Below are 13522 nucleotides of genomic sequence, written 5' to 3'. Positions count from 1 at the left end.
TGATTAAGTGTGTTTATATGTATGCATATTCGAATGGGTGCATTTACTTATATTAATGCATGAAACATGTAAACTCATGCCAACTATGAAATCATGTTGCATAAATGATATATATATTGGAAATTTGTATTGTCTGACATGTAAAGTAGCACTTATGCAATTCTTTTATATTAAAAGAATATAATTGGTCTGATGTTTAATTAATAAAGTTGTTGGTTAGTTATTTATATTCCGTATACATAAATAGTTTGCTTTGACAAATATTGGATTATGTTTTAATTATGTTGTAATATGATCGATATGATTTTAAGTCTGATAATAGATTAAGTTATGAATAATAATGTTATTTTAGATTTTGAATTGAAATTTATGATGTATGATTATATGAACTGTGATACAATTGGTAATGCCTCATAGCTATACTCCGGCGACGGATACAGGTTAGAGGTGTTACAAGAAGAGAAGGAAATATGAGAAGAGAAGAGGAGAGCAATTGGTAATAGAGTAAGAAGTTTTCAAAAGAATTGAGAGGTTGTAAGCCAGGTCTTTCGATCAAAAAGGAAAACCAAAAGAGAGAAGGAGAGGAGAAAGCAATCGGTCAACCAAAAGAATTTTAGAGAAGAAAAAAAACCAATTCGGGAATAGACCAAAACAAGCAAAAACCCAAAGGAAGCAGTATTTCGGCACCAATGAATGAAAGAAAAGAATGAAAATGCCAGAGTCAGTAACTGAAAGTGAGTAGAAAGGAATCACTAGCCTTTAGCCAAATTTCTGAGTGCCTAAAGTTCAATTTCAGCACAACTCTTCCACTCCTTCAAATCCCAGTTTTTCGTCCCTTAAATCTCTCCCTAAAAATCCTCCATTATCTCCTCCTTGATTTACTCCACCCTCCTCTCTTAGACCAATTCAAATTCTACCTTATAGAGTTTCATCTGCTTCAAACATGGCAAGAGAGCAAGATAAATACTCTTCTTACCTTGCCACGACTTGAACCTTATACCTTAAGAGAACTCCACACGCCACCTACCATTGCACCAAAAGTTCTTTTTGTGACACATTTTACCCACAAATATTTTTAAGGCCTACCAGCTAAAGCGAAGGTTCACTTAAGGGGAAAAACTAAAATTTTTGCAAAAGCCCTGACTTGAACCCAGGCTTCTCCAACAGTCCCAAACACACCAAACATGTACTTTGTGTCACTTTTTCGCTTAACTAAAGTATTTATGAGCAGTCTCCTAACTGCTCCCATGCACAAGGCCTAATACTTTTAGGCCACGACCTGGCACACGGGCGTGTGAGGCCATTTCGAAGGTACACCGCCTCGCACACAAGTGTGTGGCTTGGTCGTGTGACCCAAGTCAGACAGTTACATGGACACGGGCATGGGCTGGGACACGGCCATGTGTCCCTACTTTGAATGTTCACATAGCCTAAGACATGGGCATGTCTCTCAACCGTGTAAGCCACACGGCCTTGTAACCCCTGCATGTTTGAAATTTTTCATTTTTTTGAAAATTTTTATATGTTTCTGATTTAGTCCCGACTTGTTTCTAATGTGTTTCTAGGGCCTCAAGGGCTCGTATAAGGGACAGTGTGTATGTTATTGATTGGTTTTGTTATGATTGATGATGTAAAGTATATGATTTAAGAAATGTAAACTAATGTTCCATAACCTAATTCCAGTGACGGATATGGGTTAAGGGTGTTACAGTGTTGATATGTAATTGCTTCAGGACATCCAAGAATTTTTTGAATTAAAAATCTTTCTTAGATTTCCGAAAACGTTAAGGAAAAGATGACGGCAGCCTTCCTTCCATTTGTTGAGGTTGTTTTGCCATGGCATTTTTATTGGCATTGCAAGGTGAATCTGCTTCAACATTTTTTTGGTTGGTCTTTTCCTTTGTAGCCTGCTCCACTATTGGTTCTAAGTTCTTTTTATTTGTGAAATTTGATCTACTTTCTTCAATAGTGGTGTTGGAACACCCCCTTACACGAGACCATCGCCGGAGTCGAGCATAAGGCGTTAACAGACTTAAATAATCACTTAAAACAATTTCAAACAATTTATTTCACCTTTCGTAATAAACTACCCATCTGCGTCACAGTCGCTAAATAAAATCATATCTCAAGGTACGAAACTTAAAATTAAAATTTGTAAATTTTTCCTGAAAATAGACTCATATATTTATTTACTAATTTTTTTCCAGAACTTTTGGTTTAGCCAATTAGTACAGTTTATTAGTTAAAGTTTCCCCTATTTTAGTGTTCGGCTGCTCTGCCTCTGTTCACTACAAGTCACTTCTCTCTTTGTACAGAATTTAGATGACTATATCATTTGCTTCTCTTAAAATTAGACTCAATAAGGAATCTATAAATATAAAGTATGACTCCAAATTATGTTTTTACAATTTTTAGTGAATTTCTAAAGTCAGAACAGGGGATTCAGAAATTACTCTGACCCTGTTCCACCAAAACTCAAATTTCTCATAAAATACAAATAATTTTCCTATTTTGTTCCTTCCATATGAAAGTAGACTCAATAAGCTTGAATTTAATATTTTATTAATCATCTAATTCTGTCTTTACTATTTTTAGTGATTTTTCAAACTCACATCATTGCTGTTGTATGATACTGTTTTATAGCAAATTTCACCTTTTTATAAATTTCCATGGATTAGATAGCACATTAAGTATACATAACACCAAATATGATCTTGATTAGCCATTCCAATGGCTAATTATTACCAGACATTTCCTTACCACCCCATAGTCATATCATAAGATCATATACACAAAATGATTATAATGCTATACATGCCATACTCAAAATATACAAGCCACTATACCAAAATGGTCCATTGATAGTGTGAGCGAGCCTCTGACCGTTCCCAATTTCCGAGCTGGCTTGTCAAAATTGCAAAGAATGGAAAGGAGGGAGTAAGCATAAATGCTTAGTAAGTTCACATGTAAATAGCAAGTAACATAATCATTCAATCCAACATAGAACATCATTTGTATAAATATCACCAAGACATTCATGCTACATTTGCATTTACTATCTTACCACGATTTCATCATACCAAGTTCTCAACCCGAGAGTTTAAGCTCATACCTATCCAAATTTTCTCATTCACCACACTTACCAACATGTCACCTTCATCTTAAGTATTCTCCTTATTCACTTAAGATTCACCCGTTGAACACATCGGAATATAATTTGGATACACGGATTGCATGCACATAAGTGCCATACCCGTAGCTAGACAAACTCAATAGCATGTGGAAATTATGTAGCCAAGCTACCATGTAACCCGCCCATAAGCGAACTCAGACTCAACTGAACGAGCTCGGGCGTTCGCATCCATAAGTGAACTCGGACTCAACTCAACGAGTTCGGATGCCTAGTTACATCTCACGAACTCGAACTCAACTCAACGAGCTCGGAACACAAATATTATAGTGACATGTCACTTTTATCCTAATCTATTCTCAAGGTTCAAACGGGATTTTCCTCAATCACACATCTTTGTTGTCTTCCACGGAATGTCGAAACCGATACTTGGTAGTATTTCATATTTATCAAGTAGCTCACATAATTTGCATATTACTAAATAATAATCCACAAAGAATAATATTCTATGAAAATAATTATCATATCATATAAATTAAATTAAATTACTTAAAATGAGAATTATGTTACTACATTTACACATGAACTTACCCCGGTACAAAATGTTAGAAATCGAGCCTATTCCTCGTAAACTTTATTTTTCCCTCGATCACGACTCGAATCTTATTTCTCTTGATCTAAAATAAAAAATTTAGCTTATTTAATACTCACATTTATTAAAACAGTCATTGACTCAAACTTTGGAAAAATTACATTTTTGCCCCTAAACTTTTACATATTTACACTTTTGACCCAAGGCTCAGAAATTAAACTTCATCCTATTTTCTCATGTTTTATGACATGCTGATCATTTTTCCCTTCTATGGAAACATCAAATTCTCACTCTAACATGTACTTATGAACATTAGGTATTTTTGCCGATTATGTCGTTTTACTCGTTTTCACGTAAAATCGCTTGGCAAAAGTTGTTTAACACAATTTCAAGCTTCATATTCTACCATAAAATATCAAAATAAACACATTTCACCTATTGGTATTTTTCCAAATATAAACCCTAGGTTAAATTATTTCTAGAATAAGCTTGATCAAGTTACCGAGACTCCAAAAACATAAAGAACATTAAAAACGGGGCTAAAATGGACTTACAATCGAGCTTGGAAGCTTGAAAAACCCTATCTATGTCTTCCTCAAGTGAAATTTGGCCAAGGGGTTGAAGAGGGACAAAAATTGGCTTTTAATTTTGTTTTTAATTCATTTTAATAACTAAATGACCAAAATGCCCTTAATTAAAAACTATGGTGTTTTATCTTCCTTTAGGTATTTTTTTCCAAACTAGTATAATGGTCTAACTATAATCCAAGGATCTCCACTTTAAAAACCCATTACTCACAAGTACTTAGTACCTTTGTGAACTAGAACACACATTTTACAACTTTTGCGATTTAGTCCTAAATATCAAATTGGACCCTCTATCGATAAAATTTCTAAACAAAATTTTCAAACAATCATGAAATCATGCCATAGACCTTAAAATGATAATAAAATAATTATTTTGATCTCAGATTTGTGGTCCCGAAACCACTATTCCAGTTAGGCCCTAATTCGGGATATTACAACTTTCCCCGTTTAGGGATTTTCGTCCCCGAAAATCTTACCGGTAAACAGGTGTGGGTATTGATTCCTCATAGTTTCCTCGGGCTCCTATGTAGCCTCTTCTACCCCGTGATTTTTCCACAATACTTTCACGAGATCGATACTTTTATTTCTTAGTTGCTTGACCTCCCAAGCTAAAATCTTAATCGGATCTTCATTGTAAGTCATATCCGGTTGTAGGTCAATTTCTGTCGGTGAAATTACATGTGAAGGATCCGAATGATACCAGCGTAATATAGATACGTGGAACATATCATGAATCTTTTCCAAGTCAGGTGGTAATGCTAACCGATATGCTACCGGTCCAACTCTTTCAATTATCTCATACGGTCCGATAAAACGCGGACTCAACTTGCCTTTCCGACCAAATCTAAGAACTTCCTTCCATCGAGACAGTTTTAAAAATACCTTATCACCGACTTGAAACTCGATTTCTTTTCATTTCAAATCTGCGTGGGATTTCTGTCTATTTGAAGTAGCTTTCAAACAATCTTGAATCACTTTCACTTTTTCTTCGGTTTCTTTAATTAGATTAACTCCGTAAATCTAATTTTCCTTGAGTTCAGTCCAATATAATGGCGTCCGACACTTATGACCGTACAATGCTTCATAAGGTGCCATCTTCAAACTCATATGATAACTATTATTGTAGGCAAATTCTACCAAACAGTAAGTATCTTTCCCAACTACCTTGGAATTCCAATACATAACATCTGAGCATGTCTTCAAGAATCTGAATTACTCTCTCTAATTATGCATTAGTCTGTGGATGGAAGGCAGTGTTGAAATTTAACTTCTTACCTAATGACTCTTGCAACTTTTGCCAAAACCACGATGTAAATCTTGGATCTCTATCCGAAATGATTGACAAAGGTAATCCGTGAAGTCTAACAATCTCACTGATATACAATTCAACCAACTTATTAAGAGAATAATCAGTACATACCGGAATAAAATGAGCTGGTTTAGTCAATCTGTAGACTATTACCCAGATGGCATCTTTCTTTCTCGGAGTTAACGGCAACCCTGATACAAAATCTATAGTAATTCGATCCCATTTCCACTCGGGAACCATGATAGGCCGAAGTAGTCCCAAAGGCACTTGGTGTTCAGCTTTCACTTGTTGACAAATGAAGCATTTCGATACGAACTTGGAGATAACTCTTTTCATTCCGTTCCACCAATACATTTTCTTCAAGTCATTATACATTTTTGTACTGCCCGGGTGAATTGAAAAATAACCACTATGTGCTTCACGCAAGATCTTTTGAATCAAATCATCATTTTTCGGTACACAAATCTGATCTTTAAACATCAAGCAACCATCAGAACCGATTCGGAAATCTGATCCTATATCAGCCTCACATTGCTTCCTCTTGGCTTGCAAATCTTTGTCACTTTTCTGAGCTTTACAAATCTCTTGTAAAAACATCGGTCTTGTTCTCAACTCTGCTAGAATCGAACCACGTTAGACACCGTCAACTGAGTATTCACAGCTCTCAAAGCAAACAATGACTTTCTACTCAAAGCATCGACAACCACATTCACTTTCCCCAGATGGTAATCAATCACAAGCTCGTAATCTTTCAATAATTCTAACCATCTTCGTTGTCTCAAATTCAAGTCTTTTTGTGACATCAAGTAGTTGAGACTTTTGTGGTCGGTATATACTCGATACTTTTCACCATACAAATAATGTCGCCAAATCTTCAAAGTAAACACTATAGCAGCCAGTTCCAAATCATGAGTCGAATAATTCCTTTCATGAGGTTTCAACTACCTCGAAGCATAAGTACACATCCCAAGCCATGTAGAGAAGCATCATTATCCACCACAAATTCTTTACCTGACTCGGGTTGTACTAACACTGGTGCCTCAGTCAGTAACTTTTTCAATTTCTCAAAGCTTTGTTGACATTCTTCCGTCCATTCAAATTTAACATCCTTTTGGAGTAGTCTGGTCATAGGAGTAGCAATTATAGAAAATCCATTTACAAACCGTCGATATAACCAGCTAGACCCAAGAAACTTCTAACTTAAGTTACATTCTTCGGCGGCTTCCAATCAACAATAGCCAAAATTTTACTGGGATCAACCCGTATACCATCACCTGAAACAATATGACCCAAAAATCCAACTTCTCCAAGCCAAAATTCACTCTTACTAAATTTGGCATACAACTGCTTATCTCTCAAAGTTTGCAAAACTATCTTTAAGTGCTCAGCATGCTCTATCTCATCTTTTGAATAAACTAAGATATAATCAATAAATACCACAACAAACTTGTCCAAGTATGGCCGAAATATGTAATTAATTAAATCCATAAACACAACAGAAGCATTTGTCAACCCGAATGGCATAACTAAAAATTCATAATGGCCATACCTTTTTCTAAAAGTAGTTTTAGGGACATCTGACTCTTTTACTCGTAGTTGGTAATATCCAGACATCAAGTTAATCTCTGAAAACCATGTTGCTCCTTTCAGCTGATCAAACAAATCGTCAATTCTCGAAAACGGATACTTGTTCTTAATTGTTACCTTAATTAACTACCGATAGTCTACACACAATCTCATAGAACCATCCTTCTTTTTCACAAATAATACGGGACCACCCCAAGGCGAAAAACTCAGTCACACAAAGCCTTTGTTAGTCAACTTTTGCAACTGTGACTTTAATTCTTTCAACTCTGTTGGTGCCATTCTATATGGAGCAATCGAGATCGGAGTTGTTCCTGGTATCAACTCAATACCAAATTCTACTTCTCTAACAGGAGGCAAACCCGACAACTCTTTTGGAAATACATCTGTGAATTCACATACAATCGGCATTGATTCAATTTTCTTCTCAAATCCCTTTGTATTCAACACATACGCCAAATAAGCTTCATAACCCTTTCTCAAATATCTCCGAGCCGACATCGAAGAAATCACACTAGGCAATGCCTCTGATTCGTCTGATTCAACCCGCAAAATTTTACCATTTTCACATTTTAATTCAATAACCTTTTGTTTACAATTTATTATAGCATCATGCAATGTCAACCAATCCATACCCAAAATAACATCAAATTCATCAAACGGCAACAACATCAAGTCGGCCAGAAAATAATGACATCTAATCATTAAAGGACATTTCATGCATACTTTATCAACTATAACACATTTGCCTATGGTTTGACACATTAATGATAAATTCCGTAGACTTAACAGGTATACTCATATTAGACACCAATTTCATGCACACATATGAATGAGTAGAACCGGGGTCAATCAAAACAATAACGTTAACATCATAAAGAGAGAAAATACCAGTGATCACATCAGGAGATGAAGCATCTTCATGCGCCCTTATGGCATAAGCTCTAGCCGGAGCTCTAGCTTCATATTTAAATGCTGAATCTCTGACTACATTCTTGCCGCTTGCCTCATTCCGAGCATTTCTCGAAGATCTTCCTATCAAAACTGCACCACTAGATTTTGCACCCTGAAATTTTTCTTTCTCAATTCTTTCAGGACAGTCTTTAATAAAATGATCTGGAGAACCACACTTGTAACATTCGTTAGTTCTACATGGACCAAGGTGACTTCTACCACATTGTTGGCACTTGGGTCTAACAAATATCGAATTTCACACACTAGCCACAGAAGTAATCTGAGATTCAAAAACCACATTTTGCTTCTTACGATTCCCATACGAATGTCCGGCCGAAACATGAGAACGAGAATACATATCTCTGGATTTTCTAGATTGCAATGGGAATGCACTGCTCATCGGTCTTTTCTTCAAATTTCTAGTCTCAGCCTCTGCCTTTCTCTTTTCTTTAATTAGTTCTTCAGCCTTGCTAGCCTGATCAACAAGTACTACGAACTCTTTCAACTCAAGAATTCCCACAAATACTTTGATGTCTTCGTTGATTCCGTCTTCAAATCGTCTTCACATTTTAGCCTCTGAAGGAATACATTCTCTAGCATACTTACTCAACCGAACGAACTCCCTTTCATACTTAGCAACTATCATGTTGCCTTGTTTCAACTCAAGAAACTCTTTACGCTTCTATTCAACAAATCTTTTACTGATGTATTTCTTCTGAAATTCTTTATGAAAGAACTCCCAAGTCACTTTCTCTTTTGGTACCACTGAAATCAATGTCTTCCACCAATAATAGGCTGAATCTCTCAACAAGGATATAGCACGTTTTAAGAACTCTTCAGGTGTACAAGACAATTCATCAAATACCCGAATAGAATTCTCAAGCCAAAATTCTACTTTCTCGGCATCATCATCAACATTTGCCCTGAATTCATCAGTCCCTTGCTTGCGAATTCTGTCAACTGGGGTTCTATAAAATTTCATCAGAGCCATACCTTGAGGCATTGGGGGTACAGGTTGAGGAATCGGGGGAGGTTGTTCAGCATTCGTGTTTGTACGAATGAACTCGGTGTACCCTGCATTCATCATCTGGAGAAAGGCTTCTCGAGCCCCTTCTCCTCCTCATTGACTAATAGTAGGAGGTCGGTTTTCAGTTGGCACTGTCCCTTCAGCAGGAGCTAGCGTATTGCTCTCTACATTGTCAGCCACAGTTGGATCGAGATCCATTTACTATAAAAAAATCATTTTAAATGTCAGGAGTCATCACACTATCACAATATATATATGGCATTTATAGCAAAACCCGTACATACGCCACGTTAGTCCGAGAACCGATGAAATCGTAGCTCTGATACCATTAAATGTAACACCCCCTTACCCGAGACTATCGTCAGAGTTGAGCACGAGGCGTTAAGACTTAAATTATCACTTAAACAATTTCAAACAATTTATTTCACCTTTCGTAATAAACTGTCCATGTGCATCACAATCGCTAAAAAAATCATATCTCGAGTTACGAAACTCAAAATTAAAATCTGTAAATTTTCCTTGAAACTAGACTCATATATTTATTTACTAATTGTTTTCCAAAATTTTTAGTCTGGCCAATTAGTACAGTTTATTAGTTAAAATTTCCCCTGTTTCAATGTTTGACTGCTCTGACCTCTGTCCACTACAAATCAATTTTCTCTCTGTACAAAATTTAGATGACTATGCTGTTTATTTATCTTAAAAGTAGACTCAATAAGGAATCTATACGTGTAAAGTATGACACCTAATTATTGTTTTACAATTTTTAGTAAATTTCTAAAGTCAGAATAGGGGATTCAGAAATCGCTCTGACCCTATTCCACCAAGACTCAAGTTTCTCATAAAATACAACTCATTTACCTGTTTTGTCTTCCATATGAAAATAGACTCAATAAGCTTAAATTTCATATTTTATTCATCATCTAATTCTGTCTCTACTATTTTTAGTGAGTTTTCAAACTCACGTCATTACTGTTGTATGATACTGTTTTATAGCAAATTTCACCATTTTATGAATTTCCATAGATTAGATAGCACATTAAGTATACATAACCCCAAATATGATCTTGATTACCCATTCCAATGGCTAATCATTACCAAACATATCTTTACCACCCGATAGCCATATCATAAGATCATATACACAAAATGATTATAATGCTATACATGACATAGTCAAAATATGCAAGCCACTATACCAAAATGGTCCACGGATAGTGTGAGCGAGCCTCTGACCGTTCCCAATTTCTGAGCTGGCTTGTCAAAACTACAAAGAATGGAAATGAGGGACTAAGCATAAATGCTTAGTAAGGTCACATGTAAATAGCAAGTAACATAATCATGCAATCCAACATAAAACATCATTTGTATAAATATCACCAAGACATTCATGTTACATTTGCATTTACTATCTTACCACGATTTCATCATACCAAGTTCTCAACCCGAGGGTTTAAGATCATACTTGTCCTAATTTTCTCATTCATCACACTTACCAACATGTCACCTTCGTCTTAAGTATTCTCCTTATTCACTTAAGATTCACCCGTTGAACACATCGAAATATAATTTGGATACACGGATTGCATGCACATAAGTGTCATACTCGCAGCTAGACAAACTTAGTAGCCTGCAGAAATTATGTAGCCAAGCTACCATGTAACCCGCCCATTAGCGAACTTGGACTCAACTGAACGAGCTCGGGTGTTCGCATCCATAAGTGAACTCGTACTTAACTCAACGAGTTCGGATGCCTACTTACATCTCACGAACTCGGACTCAACTCAGTGAGCTCAGAACTCAAATATCCTAGTGACATGTCACTTGTATCCTAATCTATTCCCAACGTTCAAATGGGATTTTCCTCAATCACACATCTTTGTTGTCTTCCACGGAATGTCAGAACCGATACTTGGTAGTATTTCATATTTATCAAATAGCTCACATAATTTGCATATTACTAAATAATAATCCACAAAGGATAATATTTCATGATAATAATTATCATATCATATAAATAGCATTAAATTACTTAAAATGACAATTATGTTACTACATTTACACATGAATTTACCTCGGTACAAAATGTTAGAAATCGAGCCTATTCCTCATAAAATTTACTTTTCCCTTGATCACGACTCGAATCTTGTTTCTCTTGTTCTAAAATAACAAATTTAGCTTATTTAATACTCACATTTATTAAAACAGTCCTTGACTCAAACTTTGGAAAAATTACATTTTTGCCCCTAAACTTTTACATACTTACACTTTTGACCCAAGGCTAGGAAATTAAACTTCATCCTATTTTCTTATGTTTTATGACATGCTGATCATTTTTCCCGTCTATGGCAACATCAAATTCTCACTCTAACATGTACTTATGAACATTAGGTATTTTTACTGATTATGTCATTTTACTCGTTTTCACGTAAAATCGCTTAGCAAAAGTTGTTTAACACAATTTCAAGCTTTATATTATATTATAAAACATCAAAATAAACACATTTCACCTATTGGTATTTTTCCAAATATAAACCCTAGGTTAAATTATTGCTAGAATAAGCTTAATCAAGTTACCGGGACTCTAAAAACGTAAAGAACATCAAAAACGGGGCTAAAATGGACTTACAATCGAGCTTGGAAGCTTGAAAAACCCTATCTATGTCTTCCTTATGTGAAAATTGGCCAAGGGGTTGAAGATAGTCAAAAAATTGGCTTTTAATTTTGTTTTAAATTCATTTTAATAACTAAATGACCAAAATGCCCTTAATTAAAAACTATGGTGTTTTATCTTCCTTTAGGTATTTTTGCCCAAACTAGTATAATGGTCTAATTACTATCCAAGGACCTCCACTTCAAAAACCCATTACTCACCAGTACTTAGTACCTTTGTGAACTAGAACACACATTTTACATCTTTTGCAATTTAGTCCTAAATATCAAATTGGACCCTCTATCGATAAAATTTCTAAACGAAATTTTCACACAATCCTGAAATCATGCCATAGACCTTAAAATGATAATAAAATAATTATTTCTATCTCGAATTTGTGGTCCTAAAAGCACTATTCAGATTAGACCCTAATTCGGGATATTACAAGTGTCTTTAATAACTCCTAATAGTTGCGTACCACTTCTAAGTGTAATAGCTTTACACTGTTCATTTCCTTGAGATCACAAATTTTTGGTTTTAGTTGGCAGTTGTCCTTATGGTCTTGAGCTTAATGCTTTGGCAATTCGCCCCACTTGAATCTCTAAAGCTCTTAATGATGCTGCTCGACTTTGGATGATAGCATCATTCTTAGACATGTATTCCTTCAGTATATCTTCCATCAATGAAGAACTCGAAGCTAAATTTTGCTGAACATTTTGCTGTGGCATGAGTTGATTGTATCCAGATGGTGCACCAACAACATATAATCGAACAACATTACTAGAATTTCCCCCTTGATTACTCCAACTGAGGTTGTTATGTTACTTCCACCCCGTATTATATGTGTTGAAATATAGGCTGTTGTTTGCTAAGATTAAAATTTCTCATCTAATAAACTGATGTTGGATTCAATGGGAATTCATCAAAAACATGATCTTCTTCGCAGAAAAGACATGCTAACTCGGCTGCTTTTCTTTCCTAGACTACAGTTGGTCTTTTTAGTGTTTTAATCATATTCGTTAAAGATGATACCTGAGCTATTAGGGAAGTGATCGCATCAAGTTTTGTTGCTCCAGAAACTCTTCTACCAGTCCCTACTATGGTAGTGGGGGATTGATAATCAGTGTTTGCTATCCCTTCCAGAATTTCATTTGCTTCATTATATGATTTATCGAACAAAGTCCCATTGGCAGATGTGTCAACAACCACCCTTGTATGTGCATTTAATCTATTGTAATACATTTCCATTTGTGTCTAATGTTGAAAACCTTGCATCTGGCATTTTCTAATTAACTCCTTGAAAAACTTTGATGCTTCATATAATGTTTCATCCGTAGGTTGTCGAAAGGACGTGACATCGTTGCTCAGTTTGGCATTCATGTTTAGAGATTATATCTCAGCAGAAACTTCTGACAAAGTTCATTCCAAGATGCCACAGTACCTAACAACAATGCATTTAACCATGCTCTGGCATGCTCTTGTAATGAGTTAAGGAATAAGTTCAGTTTCAAGGCATCTTCAGGAAAACCTTACTATTTGAATGAAATGCAGACTTCCAAAAAGAGTCTTAAATGTGACATTGGATCCTCTGTAGGCAATCCACTAAATTGACCTACTGTTTGTAACATTTGATACATCACTAGCTTTAACTTAAAATGTTGAGCCTGAATATGTGGCCTGACAATT

General features: G+C 35.6%; 1 non-coding gene across 1 annotated transcript; it reads left to right on the top strand.

Moving 5' to 3' along the window:
• Positions 1–13100: 13100 nt before the first annotated feature.
• Positions 13101–13207, top strand: LOC121231285 (small nucleolar RNA R71). Its single transcript, XR_005929347.1, has one exon. It is a non-coding gene; the product is annotated as a small nucleolar RNA R71 (small nucleolar RNA).
• Positions 13208–13522: the final 315 nt, after the last annotated feature.

This window comes from Gossypium hirsutum, chromosome A06 (assembly GCF_007990345.1).
Source record: "Gossypium hirsutum isolate 1008001.06 chromosome A06, Gossypium_hirsutum_v2.1, whole genome shotgun sequence".
In the NCBI taxonomy this organism is placed as follows: domain Eukaryota; kingdom Viridiplantae; phylum Streptophyta; class Magnoliopsida; order Malvales; family Malvaceae; genus Gossypium; species Gossypium hirsutum.
This window is presented reverse-complemented; position numbering and strand designations above follow the sequence as displayed.